At 39.7% G+C, this 23596-nt stretch overlaps 1 pseudogene; it reads left to right on the forward strand.

Annotated features, from left to right (window-relative positions):
* The first annotated feature begins 16796 nt into the window (after positions 1-16796).
* Positions 16797-16974, forward strand: LOC121155986 (annotated as a pseudogene).
* Positions 16975-23596: the final 6622 nt, after the last annotated feature.

Here is a 23596-nt window from a genome sequence, read left to right on the forward strand (position 1 = left end):
TTTTAGGTAAAAAAAAAATAACTTTCAGTGTATTAAATACTCACATTCTGTGATGACTCGTTCTTAGATGTTAAAAATATTTGAAAGCAGACTTTTTCTACTGCCTCTCTATTACATTCATAAATTAACACCTAAAAGTAAAAAATAACAACAAATAAACAAAACTATTTTAGGTAAAAACAACTACAAATAAACATTATTTAAAAATTTAAGCTCATTTACAAATTTGCATCTTTCCATAGCTTATAATTATAACATGGTCTAAGATTTATTTTCTAATAAATCTCTACTGAAGTCTATCTTTTGATAAATTGATAAACTGTACAATTGAGCAATACTTTGCAAAAGCTAGCATGTAGGGGCCAGTATTGTGTGTGGGTCTCAGCGATGGACCACCCACCCAGGTAACACGATATATTGACAGCATTCTCAATAGAGACATATAGGAGACAGTTATGATGAATTCGTCCGTTTACTAGCAACCAAGCACAAACTTATATAGGAAGGGTCCAGGGCAATAAGCCTTAGGGTAGCAACAATATTTCTGCTGGATGTAAGTGTCTATTATATGTTATAAGCCTAGCCAATCAGCACAACTGTCACGTACTTTGCCAGGTGGCACTGTGTAGCCCATCACTATTCATGTAACCCACCTACATCCTGGAGTTGTTTATTACAAGACTATTACAAGTTTACAAGATGGGTATGGGCCGGGGTAGGCAGGGAGAGGAGGGAACCAAGCTACTGGAAAGTACCCAAATTATCAGAAGAAATTGAGGAGGAAGGAAATACCAGAGGGTGTCAGGCTTCTTGCCAACTGCATGGGTCTGTAAGGGTCTCAAGGCATTGTGGAAACAAGAGAAGGGTCTCAAGGCTTTTGCCAAAACCCAGGCAAAGGGGGTCCGGATCTTGAGTCTCTAGACGTGCACTGAAACCTTGTTCTGACTGCCCCTCGCATAGGCTAAGTAAGCCAAGACCCATCTTGGCACCTGCTCATCCACAGTGTTATAGTGCAGGGGATTAAGTCACCGCCTGTGACACCAGCAACCCTAACAGAACCCAGGTCTAAGGCCTGGCTACTCTTCTTGTAGTCCTGCTCCCTCCTAATGTTCCTGGGAAATCAGTGGAAGATGGCCTGTATGTGGACTCCTGTCATCCACATGAGAAGCCCAGAAGCATTTTGGATACTGGTCTTGGACTGGCCCATGCTCGGCTGCTGATTTTTTAAATATTTTTTAAGTAGCACACGTATCATTATTAGTATACAAGATTATTTCACATGGAATACAGATTTTTATAATAGTTATGTTTTTGTTTTTGTTTTTATGACCTCATATCTGCTACAACTAACACATTTAGTAGAGATATTAAAATTTTCTTTTTGAATAGTTTTATTTCAGTTAGGAGTAATTACACAGTCATCCTTTGGCACACAGAAACGAATAATCTTGCACCCTTGCAGATATCAAAATCTATGCTTGCTCAAGTTTCCCACATTAACATGGTATAGTGTTTCACATACTTTCACATACTTTAAATCATCTCTAGATTATTTCTAGTACCCAGTAAAATGCAAATATTTTTAATAATTGCTATAGTGTATTATTAGGAAATAATTTTTAAAAGCTGTATGTGTTCACTATGGTTGTGTTGTTTAAATATTTTTCAGCTGTGGTTGGTTGCATCCAATGATAGTGGTGCACATACCATAACTCCAAGGGTCAACTGGATATTTAAGAAAGCTGTTCAATAAAAGCATGGGTATATGTGACAGGGAAAAAAAACAGAATAGCATGGAAGAAGAATATATTTTACAATGTTACAAAGGAATAAACAACTGTTATTGAGCTCAGAAGGATGAGAAAGGAATTCCTACAAGAGCAAGAAGAGGGAAAGTCATCCAAGACAAGGGCACTGTGGACAAAGACTTTGACAGGGTGGCACATGTGACATATGCAATCACCGCTCAGTTAATATGGCTGGAGAATTTGGTTGAGTAACATCAAGATGGAGAAGCAAGAAGGTGACAAAACTCTTCCTTGCCACAATCGAAGGTGATGGGTTGTATGCAGAAAACAACAAGACTGCTTTGCATCGGTGAAAAGATGATTCTGATACAACCTGGAGACCAGAGGAAGGGTGAAGACACTCTGAGAGAGAGGCTGGTTGGAACCACAAGATCAAAAATTTCATAGGAAAAAAAAAACTACTTTAAATAAGGCTGGCATCAGAGCACAGCAGGTTGACACACTGCCTGCAGAGCCAGTATGCCATATGAAATTCAGCACAACTCAGCTTCTTCACTGATCATCCAGCTCTCTATTGAGACATGTGGGAAAGCTATGGAACTTGCTAAGTTTTTATATGCATGGTCCCATTAGAAGATTCTAATGAATTCCCTGGCTTCTGGCTTTGGCCTGATCCACCCATGGTCGATTTGGCCTTTTGGGGAGTGAATTCATGTATGGAAGATTCTCTATCTCCCACTTTTTCTGTGTAACCCTGCCTTTCAAATAAATAAAAATGAACAATAAAAATAAAATTTTCATGAAAAACATGTATTATGAAAATAGTAGGCAGGGATTTAAAGAGTTCTTTAAAATTTAATACTTTAAAAAAGAATTTAAATGTGATCTTATTAATAGTCAAGAAAGAGACTTTTAAAAGAAAACTTTATACTTTAAAAATACAACTTTAGGACCCAGTGCATTGGTCTACTGGCTGTAGTCCTTGCCTTGCACGCCACAAGATCCCATATGGGCACCAGTTTGTGTCCCAGCAGCCCTGCTTCCCATCCAGCACCTTACTTGTGACCTGGGAAAGCAGTCGAGGATGGCCCAAAGCCTTGGGATCCTGCACCTGCATGGGAGACCCAGAAGAAACTCCTGATTCCTGGCAGCCACTGGGGAGTGGAAGATCATTCGCTGTGTCTCTCCTCCTCTCTGTATATCTGACTTTCCAATAAAATTCTAATAAAAAAGTACAACTTTGCCCAACAGATTATTAAAAACACAGAGCTGGCAAGATGATACATTAAAAGACTGTCACATAAAGCTGGTAGAAATAAAAATTGATAAAAGAATATATCATTATAACTTATCTTTGAATTTAAATTTACAATCTTTAAAACTATATCCCCAAAGATGATGCAAGAAGGAGGTGAACAGGGATGATAATCAGTGCCTAAGGCATCCTAACAAAGAGGGTGTATGATCTATTAAAAACATGTATTTACCATGAAAAGAGAGAGGGTACTTGGAAAGAGCTTCTGGAACACCATGAGGAAGGACGCACACCGAGGAGTTGCTGGAGGACATAATTCCGGGCTCCAGGGGGAGCACACCCTTCCCTCACCCTAAGCCTCAGCTCTGCCAATAGGGTAGACAAGAAAACATCTAGCTTCATGCTGAGAAGCCCTTCATCAAAATTGGAAACAGACGTGTGAGTAAAGATAAGCCAATGTGTCATCCTCCTTGGCCAAGTTGCAGAATTCATCCATTTTTGCACTATTCATAAGGAAAAATCCCAGTGGTCACATGTGTTCTTAGCATAAGCACAGAGTCTCCCCCAGATCTCTATGCAAAGAAGCTGGCAGGAAAATAGTCACTTCTCCTTTCTCATATATTATTGAGCAATCTAGGCCCTATTGCATACACATTAAAAATCATATTAGTCCAATTGGATTAGTCCAATGCATATCATTTGCAAACCTCCTGGGAAACGATGCAGACTACTTTCCTTTGTTTTCAGAAAATCTAATTGAAGTAGATCCTACATATGTTTACAAAGGATAAAGAGCCATATTAATTTAAATAGGTGCAGCTACAGGGAGCATCAGTCACACACATCATGCATTCACAAAGCCACCTGAATGAATAACTGAAATTCATTAAAAATACTCTGATCCATAGTCCTTACATAACAAATTCCAAGATAAATTTATTTATAAAGCCAAATCCAATACTCCTACATTTTGATGTTAAATCCTGAGATAAATCCAGTTATAACATTAAATTCTACTGTAAAAATACATTGAAATTAAGAATTAATGAAATTTATTTATTCTTAATAAATATAATGTTAATGAAAAACATTCTGACCATTCCTTTCCTTATTCTTGCTTTTTGTGATATAGAAATTAAAAGCATATTTTTATGACTCCCAAATTCAACATTTTCTGTCCAAGGACACCTAAAAATAAAAATGGTAACATTAGAACTGCATTTCTACACAGATCATTTAGTCTCTTTTAACAAAGTCTAGTAAAGGCAGATGTGGAAGCTCACATTTGCTCGATCATTGGATTTGACTCCAAAGTATTTTATTACACAAGGATGTTGGCTGTAATTTTTCAGCCTCCCTGCACTGAACAGATTTCAAGTCTCCATGAAGAACAAAATTATTTTTTGTCTAGGAACATATCAAAATGCCATAGCCAATTATATTTCTTTTATAAAAATACAGAATATTTTTTTAACTCTGCTGAACCAGGAAATATAATGTTGCTAAAGCTTAAGGGAAGATAATGGATTTCCATCTACACAGGATGACATTTAAAATCTCTATGTCCATTTTCCCTCCCAAATATAAACGGCTCACTACATGAAAGAAAGGAATCAGAAAAGGAAAAAGATTAAGGGGAAAAAATTGAGGCAGGATGACAGGCTCATTAAAATGTACAGAAAGCATCTCTGAGTCCCTTGAGAAAGCTGTTATCTTGAAATAATCACATTGATGAACGGGGAAAGAGTGGACTCCGGCAGGGGCCTTATATTGCACCCAAGAAGTTGGTGATTATATCCTGGAGATGTGACCCCATGAAAGGCTTGTTTCTTTGTTGCTTAATAGAGTTCACAGAAAATGCTTGTCTCCAAAATGAGATTTCTCCCCTATTCACTATGCAGTGTGGGAGGCTTGACAAGATGAGCAGGGGGGGTATTTCCCCTAATCAAGAGGGGGATGTGAACCCCTAGGGGTGGAAGATTGTAAGCAATCAAGTTCAACTGTTGAAGGAAAGAGCCATTGCTTTCTGCTCCATTGTCAAGTGTTCATAAAGGAAGGGTTAGGAAAGCTGCTGGAATTTGGTAGAAATAAAAGATGGCAGATCAGATGGACCCATTATTCCTAGCAATTATCCCATTTCCCTTCTTGAGGCTATAGAAAATATTTACTTGAAAGCCAAATACCCATAGTAGATTGGTTATCTCTTAATTAAAATCTTCATTAGTGTTTCCTATTTCTCACTCTGTTGGTTCAAAAATCTCACAGATAATTTCATATGAAGACACAAACAAGGCTTTCTAAATTGCTGCTCTCAATGCAATGTTTTTATTTTTGATGTGGCTGGTCTGTGCAACAATGGAAAGTGCAGTGAGGATGCACCAAATAATGCATTTAGGGCCGTGTGAAAGAGGCCTTGGGGAAAATCTCTCTAAATCTGGGTTTGCAGAAATAGATGCATCCCCAAATCGGATAGCTTCTGCTTTACATATAGTGAACCCATATTTTTAATTGGATAAATAATAGCAAAGAAAATGTGTCTTGGATGATTTTTTACCATTTGATAAATTATGTATGTATTTATTTATTTTATTTATTATATTCTAGAAACTATATATTTGTCAAAACATCAAAATATAAGCACATTTGAAAGATTAGAAACAGATACTTCTCTGTGAATACTGGCCACTTACAGCAGAGAGCCAGCCAGAGTAGGACTACACACAGAAACAAAGAGAAACTTATTCTTTAAGCTTGTAGGCAGTCCTTCACTATTTGAAAAATGTTCTCACTTATTACTCATTTTAAAAATACAAGTACTTTTTAAAAAGATGAATAAAACCTAGTTAGCCTGTGACTAAATCTGGGCATGTCTATCAATAAAACCAGATTACAGACTCAGGGATTCCCAGACACAATTTTAACCAAGAGAAATTCTGGAAAGACTGTCTAGAGCTGACAGTTCAAGTTCCACCCAATGGTTCTTTTTTTTCCCCCAAAGTTTCTTTAAGGTTAGGCCCACTGTGCTAAAATGATGGATGTATTTATCTAAACAACCAGTTTCTCTTGTAATCCCCAAACACTTTTCTGGCAACATTAACAGAAGTCTTTTCAAAGCTCCTAAACTCTGTATATAATATCCCAATTGTATCAAGGTACAAAACTTATGGCCCAACCTTGGTATTCTGATTGAGTTAGTATAATAATTGATGTGATTTTATTGTTATGAATCTACAACCCATGTGTTAGAAACTAAGAAAAGTGAGATTGGCAGCAATCCAGAACTGATGAACTATCAAAACTGTTTGAGCAGGACCCGGGGAGTGCGCCTCCTGTTGGGGATCGGGGATGGGTGGGAGGTTGGGTGGGGCTTTTCCCTTTGTTACTTCCCTAACCCCAGATACAGGGAAAAATGATTATATTAGTGTGGAAACAATGGTATTACCCACTTTCACCCAGTAGCCCTTGACCCTCTGTACCCTAATCAACTAAGATTATTAAAATAAATAAATAAATAAATAAATAAATAAATAAATAAATAAATAAATAAAAGAAACTAAGAAAAAAGTAACTTGAGAATGTAAAATTCTACAAAAATCTTAACAATTCTGGGTACCAACAAGAACGTGCTGAACATGATACATAGGAATTCTAATGCACTTCCCTTTCTAACATAAAATCAAAAATTGCCTAATAGGAACAGGTGATTAACCTAGATATTAATATTCCCACCTCCCATCCTGGAGTTTCTGGATTAAATGCCTACCTCTCATATCAGCTTCCCACTGATTTGGACTGCAGGAGACAATAGTAATAGTTCAAGGATTTGAGTTCTTGTCACCCATGCAAAAGACCTGGACTTTGGCCCCAGCCCAACCTTAATCATGAAAGAACATCTTTTAAAGATTTATTTATTTTTAATGGACAGGTAGCTCAGTTTTATGGAAAGAAGGAGAGACAGAGAGAAAGATCCTCTATTTATTGTCCCATTCCCCAAATGCCCACAATAGCCTGAGCTTAGCCCATCCAAAGCCAGGATTATCTTTGTCTCCCACATGGGTGCAGGGTCCCAAGGCTTTGGGTCATCCTCTACTGCTTTCCCAGGCCACAAGCAGGGAGCTGGATAAGAAGTAGAACAGCTGGGACATGATCTGACATTCATATGGGATACTGGTACAAGGTGAGGATTTAGCCATTGAGCCATTGCGCTGGGCCCATCATGGCAGATATTTAGAGAGTGATCTAGTAAATAGAACTGCTCTCTCATGTGTTCACTCCTTGACCTTCCTTCTCTTAAATAGTTAAAAAGAGAAGAAATATACATTAACTAACAAATCTCATCCAACACTTGGAAATGTGACCCTAGGAACTGAGTGAGAATATTTTTGACTGTGGGTTTTTTCCCTGGCAATTAAACTCTGAATTCAATGCATGTCTGAAACAGTAATTTCCCACACATTTATGTTTGTTACAGACAGGCCTTTCTCATGTCCCACAAACTCAAGTCAGTGATGTTTTGGATAGCAAATGCATCAGAAGAAGCTGATAGCTAAAGCCAGGCTTCCAGGTACTTAAACTGTCCTCTTTTAGCTTCAAGGGTCAGTTTCATTCCATGGCACGTGCAACTTTCAGAACAGAAGACCAAATTGTCATAAATATCTAAAATCCTCTTTGCAGAACCCATTATACTAAAATCTGATGATTATGAACTAAGTCTCATTTAATAGGCTTGGATGATTTCACTTAGAGTAAGTAATTGCTGAAAAGAGTGAGTTGTACCAACCTGTTTCTCAGCATGATGGTTGACAAGGCACCCCACTGGTTATAATGCAACCATCAAGCAGAGCTTTTTATATTTCATGTTGAAATTATCCCTTGTAAATAGCAGACTGAGGACTCTCTTGTCAATCTTGCTTTCCATTCAGCTACATTTCCATTTCATACAACATCTTGAATTTGGCTGAGGGACGTAGGGGTCTCTAAAAATACGGAGCAAGAATGAACACAAAAGGGAAAGAGGACTAAAAGGAATGCTAACTGGAAAATAGCCTTTGCCCAACAGCACTTCAGAAAGTGACTTTCAAAACACAGAGCGTGACTTTTGCTCTATATATGGGCAAGAACATCACAAGGCATAGGGTTAGAAGAATTTTATCACCATGGGAATAATAGCATCTGAACCATAGGTAGGGACTATCTTAGAAAAAATATACAGAATTAAAAACTATAAGACTCTGCTAGTGGTCAAGTAACATAATAAGACCCCATAGTGGAAATTTCCATCCAAATGGAAGCTCAAATTCCATGTGATTACCCTTGGCAATGGGTCTCTCAAAGCCTCCTTGAAGGAGGGGTTTCTGTTAGACAGCTCTTGCCACATTCTTCTGAAGAGTGAACTACAACTGGAAGTTTCTTAATTCCCATCATTTGTCTCTCCAGAACAGCTGATAGTGAACCATGAATCTCATATACTAATTTGAATTCTCATATGGAAATTCAAAACACCCCTGAAACATGAGCACGACTAATATAGAAAGAATACGATAAAAAGAAGTAGAATTTTAGAGGAACCTGGCATATGGACTTGAAGGAATATGTTACATCATGACAAAAAATTATTCTTTTTGTAATAAGGAAACTGTAGAAATCTGAGTAATAGGTTATCATATTTTAAAATTAATCACAATAGCAAAGTGACAAATTAATAAATTTTATAAAACACTGCTTGTGATGACAAATTATCATGGTATTGGTGTACCATATAGCACAACTCTTATGCATAAGAAAGATTTGGATTTCAATACCTACTCTGCAATTAGTAGTATCAATAATTTAACCTTTCTCACTATAGGCTTACTCATCTTTTATACGGAAGATATCTGTGTAGTGTTGATTGAACATCAAAAAGAAATTAGATTTAGACATTAGCATCATGCATCCAAACTTTGGCTTTCATTAGTGTTCTATCATTTGAGATACTCATTGTCCTATATTTACAGCATTTACAGTTATCATTAATACAACTGTGTTTAACTTCAGCTCATGCTGCTGACTAATCACAACATTTGTGAAAAGGCATATGCTGAGAACCCACTTGAAAACTTTAACTCAGTGACTCTTCATATAACATAGTCCAAGCATCTACATTTGCCTCAGGTTTCATGATAAATCTGATGCAGAATCACAATTCAGAAAACTTTTTAACATGGGATAGATTAAATAAAACCCTTACTGGAACACTTGGAGAATTTAGAATTGGGAAAATAGTAGTAGAAGTAAGGACAAAATAGTGACAAAGGTATGTCTGAAAATTTGAAAGTAGGAAATTATGGCTGAAGCAGATATTGTGCAGTTAAGAAGAATCCAATTGAGAGAATACAGGAAACCACTAATGAAAGGCCATGTTAAAATGTTCCGATTTTATCAAAAATATAATTTTCACTAACTTCAAATAATTTCGAGTAACACCCAAGAATTTGCAAGATGCAAGATAAAATAGGATGCCAAATAACACATGAGTACTCAGCTATATAATTATCCAGGCACAGTCAGATAAGGATTCTGGTTAAAAATAAACTGACTTAGGTCCAACTCTGAAACTACTAGAAAGCCACAAATACAGTTCTGAAGGGATATAAATAGCCACAAACATCTACATGAAGTATTTATCTTGTCTATTGATGTTAGTAAATTTTCTCAATAAACTGTATAAAGATCACTTCAAGACTCCAGACAGATTGAACTTTATACCATATTAATTTGAAGCATTAAAAATTACCCTTAAAAATCTCTGAAAATGAAAAATGGGATTTTAAAAAGAAAGCTACCACATTAAACAAAAATGATATACTAAATAAACTATAAAACAGGCATGTTTATTTTTTAATAGTCATGCCCTCAAACTATTGGATGACACGTCAGTTGAGGAACAATTTTAAAGAAGAATGCAAGAAAAACATTTATAGATTTTATTCTTTCCTTTAGCCACATAGTCACTCATACAGTTTTTTCCTATTCTTGGGCTGGAAAAAAAATCTGCAAGTGAGTACTTTCAAGATATGATAGTTGAGAATGGGGGCAGACCAGTTAGGCCACTCTGCAGCACACACAGCACAAGCGAGAGTCAGGACAGGGTGAAGCTCAAGCCAGGTTGGACCATCACACCTGCCAGGGTGGACACATGAGAGCTGGAGCTTAAGGTAGGAAAGGCTGGGCTAGGTTGCTAGCACCCACCAGTGACAGCTGAGACTGGAGACAGGACAGGCGGAACCAAATTGCAGTACCTGCCAGCAAATGCTGAGACTAGGAGTGTGCCATGCCAGAATGTGTCACAGCACCTACTGCTACACACAAGGCCCCGGGGCCGGGAATGGGCCTGTTAAGGGAACTTTGGGATTCCTCTGCTAGGCTGCTACTTTCACTGGTAACCATGAGAGCTGGGACTGGGGGTGGACTGGTCTGGGCAGGATTATAACACCCAAAAATCAGCATGTGGGCTGAGTCTGGGTGCTGGCCCCTCTGGGTTGGACTGTAATTCCCTTGTTATCTCCATGATGCCAATGTCTACCCTCCACTATTGCTTTCACAGTTGCCCCACAATCACCTCTGCCACCGTCTCTGCCACCATGGCAGACCTTTTATCCCTCCATTCCTCACAGTCAATCACGAAATCTTATTCATGACACCTTCCTTGAAAAAAGTAGTATGACCTTCCTTGCTTTTTCCCTTTAGTCACTCTCATTACTGCTCAGCTAACTATAATGTAATTTTATATTCTTGCCATGCACTTAAAATTATTTGAAATAAATCCATTACTTACCACAATTACCACGTTGCCATGCTCAGTGAACACTCTTAGGCCTTGACCTCTCCTTCATAGTTTATCCTGTTGCCTATTTCCTATTTAAAATGTTCTTTTTGTTTCCTATTTTTAAATGCTGATTCCTTCTAGTTACTTCCAAAGTTTGTGCCTTCTGCTTTTTTAAAGTCTTCTATAAAGGCCATCAACCCTTTAAATCCATGGAATCTATGAAGAAACAAGGAAATGAGAAGTTGGTGGTGGTGGTGATTTTTAATGCTGTTTTAATAACTGTATTTAGTGAGCTGTGACTGAGAAACCTGAGTTTTGAGAAGAGCTGGAAGATAAGAAGGAGAAACAAAAAACCGAAGAAGCAAATAAACATGATTAATATAATATCTAAAAGACTGGATTAAATAAACTTTTAACTTCCTTCAATCAACAAGACTTTATCACCCCCATTACTTCAACTTTCCTCTAAAACGAAATCTTGAACCATTTCGTCTATCATACAACTTTGCGGCAACATATCCAGTGTGGTTTTAGCTCAGCAGTTTGTGCTTTGACACTGATTTAGAGCTATTCACTGCAGTCTTAGATTCAGAAGGTTCTCTAACTTGCATTGACAAAGAGGGAGTCACACGGCTCCCGTGGCTGAGCCCCGTCCCTCTGTCTGGCAGGACAGTCAGTACTGCCCCCTCTGACAACAGCCAATTCCAACCACAGGTTTCCTTCACCTCTTCCCAATTCTAGTGATTTGTCTGTTCCCACTCAGAAACTCCCTTTCAGCATATGTCCACCCTTCTCTCTTTCCCACACCCACATGCTCCCACCACACCCAGGGCAGATAGTCCTGGTATTCTTAAGACTTCACAATAAAACTCTAATGATACTGCCTTCTAAATAGGAGGTGATGATATCTGTGCTAAAGGAAAATATGAAATTGCAAGGTCATACACTGATCATCCTGAATCAACTAGTCATATTTTTCCGTGGTATTTCAAATTTTTTGTTGTTGTTGTTTTGGGTTTTTTTTGTTTGTTTGTTTTGTTTTTTGTTTTTTTAGCACTATGGCCATCTAGTAAAGAATTAGAGAAATTCAATGGAAACAATCCAGGAACATCTGATGCAGCTATCCTGGGAACACTAATTATGGAGAGAAGAAAGGAAGAAAACCAAATTCCTAAGACAGAATTCCAAGAAGACATGGGCCAGGCCAGTGTAGGGGATGCAGCTTTGATGGAGCCAGTGTGGGCCTCAAGCGAGGGACTTCAGCCCTATAAAGAAGGAGAATCCAGAGTTGACCCAAGAATGGCACAGGAATGGATAATAGTGGAAGAAAGGTACATACTAATTCCTACTAATATAATCGGGGTGGTGGTGGATGGGGATACTGACTTCTGATGGGTTCTTTTAGGCTTAGAAACTGTATTTTCAAGATCCACAGAGTTGAGGCAACACTGGGGTTTGGGGGATTGGGGGGAGACTCTGAACTGCAAGTTGGAAAAGGGATGATCAAAAGCAAACCAAAAAGAAGGAGGAGGAGGAGGAGGAGAAGGAGGTGGAGGAGGAGGAGAAGGAGGTGGAGGAGGACTGGGACAACAAAATAGAATGTACAACATCGAATGTACAATACATTTAACACATTTGCAAGCAAAGTAGGCCAACAGATTAGTGGGTCTCAGTAGAAGGAACCTACATTGCCAAATTCTCTTATCTGTAAATAAAGCTTGTGCTTTAAGCCACTGTGTTCTAAACTCTATTTGACAATGGTGATAAAGGGAGACACAAAGAGAAGGTACAGGGCACAGAATGCCCATTTCAGAGACAAAATCCAGGCTTAAGAGCACACAAATAACATAGCAAGAATCTCATCTGGACGAACCTTTAGCCAAAGGGTGGCAGCTCTCTTTGACCCTTAGCCAAGTTGATCATGATACACTTTAGTAGAAAGAATAAGAAATACGTGTTCCTGAAGGGGCTACTGAGACTGACAAGTTTAAGAGAGGGCAGCATCTTTGCCTCAAGCCTCTTTTAAAAGCTGTCTCCCCACAAAAACAGGGGTGAAGTGGACAATTTGTCTTGCATTTGGACTAACCAGGACATAATCATTTTAGTCCAAGCTTTCCCTTAAGCCTCACTAAAGATCAATACAAATAATATTAATGAAGTGGCTGTATTTTGTTAGCCCAATCGCTGTTTTAAGAACCAGAAAATCAGTCACCAGGTTATCCCCAGGTCAAGGATCACGTCACCAGAGACAACCCGAGACAACTCGGTTAGACTTGGCGCCCAAGGTCGTCTGCGAAATTGGAAATACCTCGGAGCTATTGCCACCACTCCCACCACTCCCGCCTCCCCCGCCCTCTGACAGGATGACCCCAGATTGGACATGGTTCCTGAAGAAATCCCCTAGAGAGACATTCCCTAAGGATGCCTCAGCACCACGCTGCGATTTGCATTGCTTCGTCCCCAGCACGGGACAGTGTTCTTAACCCAGCTGAATGAAGATCGCGCTCTCGGGACCGCACCGCCCCCTGGGGGACGCGCACTAGGTCGTGAACGCACACCCTCCCGCCCTTCGCTGGGGCTCCCTCCACCGGCGGGAACCCGGAGCTTCTGCAGTGCGTCACCCCGCACCAAGCGGCTTCGGGAAACAGAACCTACGGAGTTATCTGCTGCGGCCCAGGCGACAAGGACGGCTCCTCCAGGCCTCGCTCCCCCGGGAACGCGACCCTGGCGCCCCTGGCACGCGGCCCTCACCGCGCCCCGGGCGCTGCGCTCCACCTACCGGTGCTGGCCCTTTGCTCACCCGCCCTTCTCCCCACTTCATCTAGAGGCCCGACCGCTGCCTCCCGACTGGCTGACGAGGTCGAGGGGCCGCAGGGACTGAAGCGCACCGGTTGCCGCGGCACCACGTGTTCAATCCGGGCTGGCGTGGCGGGAGCGGGCAGGGCCCAGCTCCTCGAGCCTGAGAGAAAACCAGCAACTACGCGGGGTCCGCGCCGAGGCCGCATCCGCGCGCGCTCCCGGCCTAGCCGGGCCCCGGCCTCCGGGACGCACGTGGGCGCCTCCTCCAGGACGCCACGATGGGGCCCTTCAGGGAGAGAAAGGGTAAGAGGGGCGACTGCGCGGGCTCTGGTGTTGGTGCCGGCGGGCACTGGAGGGCGACTGGTCGTCCTGGATCCAATGAGGGCCGAGGTGGGGCGCTCTGACCCCGGTACCGCCCCTTCCAGGGAAGGGAGCTCTCCAGGGTGCTGTGCAGAAGGAGGCCCCTGGGCTACGCGTTCCGGAGTGGCTAAAACGAAGTGGCTGGGCTAGGGTGGTGGTGGTCAGTCCGGGGGTCTTCCCTCGGCCCTGGGGCTCAGAAGTGGAACATTTTTATAAAGAAGGATCAGTCAAGAATAGATGGTCTCCAAAATACCTTCATAAATCTTTCTGAGGCAATAAGCCTGAATCTTCGCAAGACCACATGCCACGTTTCTGCTCCAAGGAGAATTTTTTAATAGATGATTTGAGTTGAGAAATGGTTCGTTTTTTTGATCAATGTGTTTTTCAAGGGCACTTTGGATGAGTTCAAAACACCCTCACTGTAGGTGGTAGCGATAGGTTTGAACTTAAATTGGAGTGAATTGCCCAGGGGAAGGGATTTAGAAGCTGAAAGTGGTGCATAGGGAGAGATTCTTAAAGCTTTAAATGAAAGAATTCACCTAAAGAAAACTGCTTTCCTGATGATTTTCTGTTTCCAGTGAGGGATGGATAGTGCTTGTTAAGTAAAGCAGAACATTCCACTGCTGGATTCTTAGAGGAGTTTCTGGCCTTGACCCCAGACCCAGGGCTGGGTAGCAAGGGCTAGTTCGGGCCTCAGTGTTTCTCTTCTTAGACAAGGGCCCACATGGAGCAGTGGTTCTGAATCGTCATCTTAAAGGTTCTGCTGGAGCATCGTCAGCTTTGATCCTTTGCCTCTTCCTCTGAAGAGGCTCCTTGGAGGTCAAACGCGTGTTCTCTGCACTTGTACACTGGGAAGAGAAGTAGCACTTCCCCCCTTCAAAGATGAGTCCACATGAAGTCGTTTTATTTAAACCTGCTTCATATTTCAAGGCAGAAACACATTATCCTGGCGCACCTCTGGGTTGCTTAGTTTGACAGTAATCCATGGTGAGCACCACCTGCGTAGATTGCACTTGCTAGTGTGATTTGCAAGAACTGGAAGGGGTAGCATGATAGATCTTTATGACAGTGCATTGTCATATATCTTAATTATCGTAGTGTTGTACAAATTATAATTACATAAGCTATTAACCTTGGAGGAAGTGAGCGAATGGTACATAGGACCCTCTCTCTGATATCTTTGTAACTTCTTGTGGGTCTATAATCGCTTCCAGAAAACACACTCTTTAAAGTCATTCCAACATTGGCTATTTCCCTAGTCTGAAAGATCAGGTGGTACCTTTCTTTACATTATTTCTGTCTGTACATCTAACACTTGGATGCTTCTCTTTGGATATTTTTAAAAAAGCATACATGCTTCTAAAGTGCTATTATTCATGCTAAGATATCAATGCAGTGCAACCTGGAAGTACTACCTACCATAAAGCCAATAGATATAATTTCAATGTACTTATTTAAAATTTTGGAAAATAAGGAGTTTTTTTTTTAATTTAAATAGTTTTTGTGCTGAAATAGCAGCCTGATGTCTTCCTTCCATTCTCTGTACTTTCCTTCTTACATGAAAATTCTGAAGTCTTCGCTCTGCAGATGGGGTGACAGACTCCCTTCTCTTATGAGAATCTATCCTGTACTCCCAAAGATTGAGCCCAGAGCCTGGCCCAATCTGAGTGATAGGAAATAGGCTTTCTATAGAAAGAAAAAAAAACTAACATCCCTAAAAGTCCTCTGAGAGAAATCAGAGACAACAAACAAGTTTCTGTGAATTGTTGGAGTGAATTCTGGCAGAAAACCCAGAACACCTAAAGTCATCCTTAAAACTTCAGCAGTCCTGTTGACTTGGGTCCTAGCAGGCACTACTGGATTTAAGAAAGAAAGAAAAAAGAAAGGAATAAAGGAGGGAGGGACGGATGGGGGGAAAAAAAGAAGGAAGGAAGGAAGTATGGGCTGATAGGAGGGAGGGAGGAGAGAAGAAAGGAAAGGAGGGAGGGAGGAAGTGAGTGAGGGAGTGAGTGTCATGAATGTTAAAATGCTAAAATGATGGGGGCAGTGAGTACTTGTAATGTTAAGACAGCCGTTTCCATCACTGGGAAGATCCCATTAGCTTTTGTTGAAATTAGAGGCAACCTCACATTGTTGCATTAGTTTCTTCTGTCATCCACCTGGAAATTCTCAAGAATATCAAGTGAAATTTTGTGATTCCTCACTCAGGTTCACGTGATTTGTCACCTGTCCTATGATGATAACCTGGGGGCAGATTCAGTCTACCAATACATTCACTCTAGAAAGAAATCAGGCCTAGCAGTCATTCTGCTTGTTGTCTGTATTGGAGTGGCTGAATTCTTTCCTCAGCTGTAGTCCCTAGCTCTACCTGCCCCCAGTAGGCAGACTCAGTCAGCAGTGAGAGCTCCAAGGATTGTGTTCCTGCCTCCTGTCCTGACTCCCAGCTTTTGTCTGAGCCCAGTCCCAGCTGCTGATTGTTGTCTGGGAAGTGAACAAGTAAATCGGAGCTCTCTATCTAAAAACAATATCTGGAGAGTACTCATCAGTAAAACATTCTAATTAAATTTTGAAAAAATCAGGAAGGCTCACATAAAAATTCAACATTCCTGATTTCTCTATGGCAATGGCATCAGTTCAAACTGAATAATACTGGCTCTTCTCTTCAAGGTGTCTCTTATTCCATTGATAATACATTGACCAACCAGCTCATACGTGATAACTGACTGTATAAACCAGCAGTTGAGGCTTATTTTCTCTGTTTCACTGTGTCTTCTGTTCACTGCTCTGCATGATAATCCTTTTTCTAAGCTCTCAGAAGCCATCTTTTATCACTTTTCGGCCTTTTGGCTAAGATCAAGTGTAGTATCTGTTCTTATTAGAAGCCATCTTCTACTCCTCTATGCCAAAATGTTATTTAATATTTCATTTCAATATCATCAGATTATATCAGATTCTCTGCCTTCTGGTCTTTGAAAGCCAGAACTACATAGTAGTAAGATTCTATTCTCCTGCTGTAACCTCTCATCACAGGGTTCATCAGCAGCATCAGTGGTGGTACCACGGTTCTACTTGAGAAAGATGAGATGACACATTTGGGGATGTAATTTGCCTGACAAATTAACTAAATATCATAAAAGAAGCTGGTAGTACTCTTTGCCTGATCTCTGTTTTTCTATGCCAACTTTTATTATGTCAGTTTTAAAGTCTGGAGGTCATTTGTACTTAATAAAGAAAAGAGCAGTTAGAAATTCTGCACTCTCTTTAATACCCAACAATTACTTACAAGTAATGAGCTTGCTGTTTTCTCTTCACTCAAACATAATTAAAACGAAAACTTCCGTTTCTTATTGTTTTGCAAGTTGAGGCTCAGAAATAGATTCCAGGCTTCCTGATAATCTCGATTGAAATTTCCTACACCAAATATTCTGTAACCAGAACCTTGTGTTTTTCACTTTTTTTATATTCATATTAATCACACTTACTATCATAATATCTAGGATTTTAAATCAATTAAATACCATTTCTACTGACAAATGGTGGTATTACAAAAGAGAGATGACAAATCTGAGTATCCTGAATGACCTTATAGGTTGAACATCAAGTTGAATGCAGAAAAGTCAAGAATTGGGAAGTTAATCTCTTTTTCTGAAAATATGAAATAAAATATGCTCTTAATCTCAGAATACCACATATTTCCTGTTCTCTGAAGAAAACTACAGACCTTTGGAGACTCAACCAAAGATAGTTTCCTGAGTTGAAATCATAAAAACCATTTACTTTCAATAGTGAGTATTTCTTTCCCAAGGGGAATGTTGACATCTTTGTAGTGAATGAGAAATGAGGTGGAAGATAATATTAACCAGTTCTTTCCCTTCTTCTTCGGTTTAATCTGTGCCCAAGGAAGTTCAACTCATAATTTCATCAATTTCACACCATTAATACACTTGAAATTAACTTTAAAGGGTATAGGATAATAGTCTGGGTGAGCAAGAGCTATTAAGCCTAATGACACTTGCAGGAATTTATCAGGGTGATGTACATTTTTCAAAGAGCCATTATGCTTTCCTAGCAGCTACAAGGAGTTGGAAGTGTAAACTTTGTATTATCCAACTGAGAATTCTTGACTATTCATTTAGTTCTTAAGCTACATTAATATGAAACATGGTCACCATAAAGTTATTGCTTAATGTTAACCTAAAGCGACCATTTCCTATAGTTCCCAGCAGTAAAGCGGAAAATATGGCGCTTTGTCCATGGTGCTGAAGCCAGCTCTTCCTCGTGGGCCCTCAACAACATTAAGTACAGACACAGAATGAGAATTGGCACTCTTCTAGTTAAACACTTAAAAGTATGCAAATATTGAATTCAAGACCCCTATATTTTTCAAATTTATGATCACTACAGCAAGAGAATTTGCATCCATTATTAGTTTGTGTATTTGAGGATGTGTAACCTGGAAGATGAATTGCAAATATTTGTTTTTAACCTATCTGAAGCACAACTTAAGAATTTTTATCATTTCTCGTATAAGAACTTTATTAATTAAATCATAATAACAAGAGTTAATAATAAATGATATCTATTAGACAACCACTCATAATTAGTATTGATTTTCCCCAAATGTCTCATTTTGAATTTTCTTAGGCCACAAAGATTCTTTCTCTGACTTTTACTATTAGTAAACACCTGGGGCATTCTTGCAACTTGCAACCATGGAAGAAAATCATGCATATTTGAATAAGGCCTTATTATATGTATTATCTCATCTAAGTATGTAATCATTTTTTACCAGTTACAGGTTAAGTTATAGGTCAAGGAATAGTTCATACATACAATCATAAAAATTATAAAGGAATTTTATATACAGTCTTTTCCCAAATAGCCTGAAATCTAATAATTATTTCATGTTCATGAAAAATGACAGAAGAATCTACATTTATCATTACACTGTAACATTACTGAGAACCAGAGCTGTTTGACATGTTTTGCTGATTTACATTCACAAATTAATATAGCTCCTAGCACATGCAGATTGGTTAAGTAAATTAGAATATGGATGAATTCCTAAGTATAAAAAGCTAGAATTGTCCAGAGAGTATGGATTCATATCCATACTCTTTAGAGGGGATATGTATTCTCCAGTTACCTTGTTATAGAAATTTATGTACATTTCTTTGTTTTCTTCCATGTTTTAAGTTACTGAGAATAACAATAATTCTTAGTTTATTGGTATTAATTGCTAGGTGATTTTTATGTCTGTTACCTAAGCCATTTCATACAAGAATCAACAAAACTATTGTCAACTTCTTTTTATACAAATGAGTAAAGTTAAATGACTTTCTTAAATAGCTCATTCTATAGCTAGAATTTAACAACCAGAACTTAGAACTGTCTGACTTTGAGTGTGGAACCACTGCTATCACAAATCCCAACCTATCCTTGAGTATGTAAATTCATTTGTAATTGCCATGACATCATGTCAGTCCTTGCCCTTCAGGACTCTTAATCTATTTATGAAAGATTTCTTACCTGGACAGGCTTTAATAATGAAGCCAATTTTTCTCCTCCTTCATACCTGGCAAAGGCAGGTTTACTCATGAGAAAATAAAATCCAGCAACATTCCCTGAGTTTATATGGGCAAGGGAGACAGAATTTGATGAAAAGAGTGGATGATCGTCTCTGTTCTCTGTCTCCATTTAGGAGGGTTTTCCTTCTTAGTGCTTGGGAATGATGAAAGGAAACATTAATAAATCCCTAATAATCATTGTGTTCTTACTTTTTAAAGTGAAGTAGCTGCTTTCTATAGTATAGTCAAAGACTTCAGGAAATAATGTTCTAGGCTAAGAGGTATATTTTCCATTTACAGCAATTCCAATATTAAATACCTGGGATTTGGAATTAAGCTTGTCTTCTTGATGGTTTCAATACTAAGCTCATCTCGTACTATTTTATAATCCACTATTTCCTATGTTGCACTTTTAAAACTAAAACTTTAAACTTCAGTACCTGTAATTTGGCTAACAAGTACTAATGATTATTGACATCTGTCCAGAAATCTCATCAGTCATTTTTAACTCAACTCAAAAGTAATAAAACAGATCACTTTCTATGAAGGTGCAAGAGGAGAATAGCTTTGTAGAGTAATTACATTAAGCAAATACAATTTTTGCCATTCATGAATTTGCATTCTGGCATCCATTGGAACTTAGCAGTGAAAAGTTATCTAAGATAAATAGTGATTAAAAAATGAAAAAACCTACCTCTCCATTTCCTCACTGGAAAAGAAAACTAGAAAACTAGCCTTATTTTCTTTTCTAAAATAATGATGAAATTATGTATTAAAGAGATGATACGATTCCCAAATCTGTATATATCTGTAAATATGTATAGTGGCTTTTAAATTAAATGTGTGATCATTTCTTCGATTGCTGCAAAAGACTTTTTCCCAATCACTAAACTCTATTCTTTTAATCAATTATTATATTTAAAAAGAGAAAAATAGACATCAGTTATAGAGACACTGAGAAAAGGGATGTGATAACACATAATTGTCTTTAAATATTTTTTTAAGTTGGGATAATAATCCTCTGTTTATTGGTGGTGCAAAATTAAAAGTATAGAATTAAATGCAATTTAAAAATAAAAAAGCTTTAGGTAAGCCTTGCAGCACAGTGATTGATATGTTGTGTTGCTTGCCTGCATCGGACTGTATATACATACAGCTCTGTACCGGACTACCTGGCTCAAGTGCAGATTCTGCTCCCAATTCAGCTTCCTGTTAGTGCATATCCTGATAGGCAGCAGGTGATGGCTCCAGTATCTGAACCTTTGCTCCACGTTTGGCTTCCTCCAGTTGACAGGTCAGTGGGTAGAGAGCTCACTCACCCTCGCCCTGTCTCTCTATCTTTCAAGTAAAATATGATTCTAGAAAAAGATTATATGTCATGTAGTATGAAAATTATCTCCAACTTATCATTATTGCAAAATGCAGCTTTCCTTTTATCAAAGAACACAGAACTACTTTCCGTCTTCTCAAGAATACTTCTGCTCATACTGACCAGGAGAGAACCACCAATAGTTAGGAGTTGACCGTTCCTACACTTGCCAGCTTGAAAGCAGTCAGTCAGTTTCCATTCAGAGTTCATTCCATGACATAATTACATGCGATAAGTTTTCCTCTAAAATGGTATTGCATGCTGATGTTCTTGATCTAGAATCATGTTAACTAAATTAATTGGAATGCGACACGTTAGTTGTGTTGGGGCTGTACGGGAAAATGCTCCTGTAACACATCACAGTTTATGTGATATGGTCTCAAAAGTTTCATGGAATGATGGAATTCAAACACATATTTACTTGGATACAAAAGACTGCAATTCATATGTACTTTCTCATAATAGCCTTTTCCATGAGATTTTTGAAGACACCATACATGTTGTCTTTAGAAGCATTGGGTGCTGTCACAGATTCAGATTCAAGAATCACGTTTGCTCTTAAGCAGAAATTCTGTAGTAGTTATTCCTAATGTGCCCAGTGTGTAGATTTCAAAAGAAGGCTACCATGAATGCAACTTACTAGAAAAGCTTGCAGAGGGAGGGAATTTCAACATAGTTGTACCTCCTACATGTTCCAATCTCAGTTGGCGGTAAGTAGATGCCAGTTAATCTTTCATATCATAAATCCAAGTTAGGGGTGTGGAGCAGATATTGCTAGCCAGTCTCCAAGCTAATTTACTCCCTGGTAGGATTCAGAATATTTTTCAAACATGTAGACATGTATCTTGAAGTGCTGGTGATGGTTATCTCTGTCAGCATGATCTCATTTCTAATAACGAAGGAAGACACCTGTTAGCTATTTTTAAAAAGTTAAATTTCTAGGTGTTACGTGCAGCTAAATCCCCCACAACCTGGTTCTTTACCGTGAGCCGAAAACACCAGACGCAACAAGGTATCTTCGGAGGTTTGTTCCAGCGGGGCAGGAACGCCATGGAGGTGGTGGAGATCAGCAGTGGGGGAAAGTGCAGGAAATGGGGGGAAGCTGGAAGAAGGAGAGAGCCGCACCTGGGGGCCTTTTTGTCACTCGGCTGAGCCTGCAAGGTGTGAGGCGAGGATTGGGAGGGATTGAGGGCAGGCCCCAGGGGATTGGTGCCGGAGACTGTCACAGGTGATTGCCTAAGGATGATTGGTGAGTGGGCGGAGCTGGGGAAGGGACTGGAAGATTAGGGGTGGGATTCTCAGGTGAACTGCCAGGTTATATCTGATTGGTGGATGGCTAGACCAGTGCGAATTTCATGAGCTGTGAGGAAGAGGAAATGGCGCTGATCCAGGGTGAGACATTTGAATAACTACTTACATGCCTCCCTTTTGTTATATATAAAGGAATGGGCATTGTTCTCTATGGCTTCTTCAAGCTGAGTTTTCTCTTGTCAGCAGTTGCAGCCTGTTGGAAAGAGTGGGAGATGGAGGGATGCTCCTAGTCCTGCAAAAGAAACTGGTTAATGGTTTGATCCCACCCCCACACCTTGTGGGCCTACCTGAACATAAGGTACCACAGGTGCCTCCATTTCCCCTTTTTCCGCTGGAATAAACCTCCTAAAATACCTCGTTGGGTCTGGTGGTTTCAGCTCACGGTAAAGAACCAGGTTGCAGGAATTAGCTGTACATAATAAATATTGTAACAACTAGGACTCTGCTTTAAATAACCAACAACGCCAGACCTGTGTCACATCCACTTGAGGGCCCAGATCTCATCGGCTTGCGTTCCCATGGGTGTAGCACCCAAGCAGTTGCAGGGCGAGACCTGTGAAGCGACCATCAAAAGCAGTGTTTTCCAGGCTTAGTTGTACGGGACAAGCACAGCCAGGCCCCACACATTGATTCTTAGGAAAGGTCTTTGGGTGCTTTTGAGCATTAGCCAACATTGAGAGGCACTTCTTTAGAAAAAAAAATTGACTTGGGAAAAAAAAAAAGAAAAAAATAATTGACTTTCAGCATCATTTTGAAAAGTCTTTTGAAACTGTTCTTTCTTCCCACCCTAGTCGGAAACAACAGGTAGAAAGTAATTCATACAATTTTAAGGCAGAGTGGGGCTTTCAAAGTTAATCCAACACGCTTGAGTTGCAGTGCATGAGACACAAAGCTCACGGGGATACAAGAAAAGTACTTACAATAATACCTAATAATATTTACTAGTAGCTTTAAGAATTTAATGCGCTATTTCTCCTGAAAGCTTATTTATTTGGAGTCAACTGTGGAAAAGCAACATCAAATTCTTTTTTTAAAGATTTTTTTTTTTTTATTGGAAAGGCGGATATACAGAGAGGAGAGACAGAGAGGAAGATCTTCCGTCCGATGATTCACTCCCCAAGTGAGCGCAACGGCCTATGCTATGCCAACCCGAAGCCAGGAGCCTCTTCTGGGTCTCCCACGCGGGTGCAGGTTCCCAAAGCTTTGGGCCGTCCTTGACTGCTTTCCCAGGCCACAGGCAGGGAGCTGGATGGGAAGCGGGGCTGCCGGGATAGAACCAGCGCCCATATGGGATCCCGGGCGTGCAAGGCGAGGACCTTAACCACTCCGCCACCGCGCCGGGCCTGCAACATCAAATTCTTAAAGGCAAAAATCTAAAAA

The sequence above is a fragment of the Ochotona curzoniae genome, unplaced genomic scaffold (genome assembly GCF_017591425.1).
Source record: "Ochotona curzoniae isolate NIBS_2020 unplaced genomic scaffold, NIBS_Ocur_1.0 contig_3190, whole genome shotgun sequence".
NCBI lineage: Eukaryota > Metazoa > Chordata > Mammalia > Lagomorpha > Ochotonidae > Ochotona > Ochotona curzoniae.